At 47.7% G+C, this 832-nt stretch overlaps 1 non-coding gene across 1 annotated transcript; it reads right to left on the bottom strand.

Moving 5' to 3' along the window:
• Window positions 1-396: 396 nt before the first annotated feature.
• Trnaa-agc lies at window positions 397-473 on the bottom strand. Its single transcript has one exon. It is a non-coding gene; the product is annotated as a tRNA-Ala (tRNA).
• Window positions 474-832: the final 359 nt, after the last annotated feature.

The following is an 832-nucleotide window of genomic DNA, read 5'->3' as shown; positions in this document are numbered from 1 at the left end:
AACCCTCAAGCTAGGAAAAGGACAGACTAGTAGTAACGAAGCCACCAGGAGTGGCAGAAGCCGTGTTGTGTTTTCGGTGAGCAAGTGTGAAGCGGGAGGAATGAATGGATTCTATTTACATCACACTCCAAACGTGCTGAGGAGAAACCTAAACCGAGGGGGCTGAATGGAGACACGCAACCTCCTCCAGCATCCAGCCCTACTATTCCACAACTCTAAAATGCTTCTTGGAGTCGGGGAGAAGATTCACTTGGAAAACAAAATCCCATAAACTTTTTGAAAGAAAATAGAAATAGAAACCCGAGGGGCGACCTGCTCTAATTTTCTTATGATGCTCAAGCCAGCTTTTTAGTGGTTCCCATTCCAGCATGGGACATTTATGTTTGTTTGCTTGTTTGACTAGGACTGGGGCTTGAACCCAGGCCTTCTTACACGCTAGGCAAGTGCTCTACCACTGAGCTATATGCCCAGCTTTCTGTGGCATTTTTAATTCCCAGCAGGAGCAAGAGATGTTTGTTGTCTTGGTGTTTGGCCCAATAGCATCCTTCCACTTTGCAGGATTTTGGGGAGAAGAGTGAGGACACCGCGTCATATGCTTCTCTGTGACTCTCTCCCTTCTATCCTGCTCCTCCTAAAGAGGGGGAAAGAGTCAATGCAAATAACAGTAGAAAAAAGCGTAGTAATCCACTAAGGTTAGACCTACCCTAGGTGGTGGCTCACGCCTTTAATCCCAGCACTCGGGAGGCAGAGGCAGACGGATCTCTGTGAGTTCAAGGCCAGCCTGGTCTACAAGAGCTAGTTCCAGGACAGGCTCAAAAAGCCACAGAGAAAC

Source organism: Arvicola amphibius, chromosome 2 (assembly GCF_903992535.2).
Source record: "Arvicola amphibius chromosome 2, mArvAmp1.2, whole genome shotgun sequence".
NCBI lineage: Eukaryota > Metazoa > Chordata > Mammalia > Rodentia > Cricetidae > Arvicola > Arvicola amphibius.
This window is presented reverse-complemented; position numbering and strand designations above follow the sequence as displayed.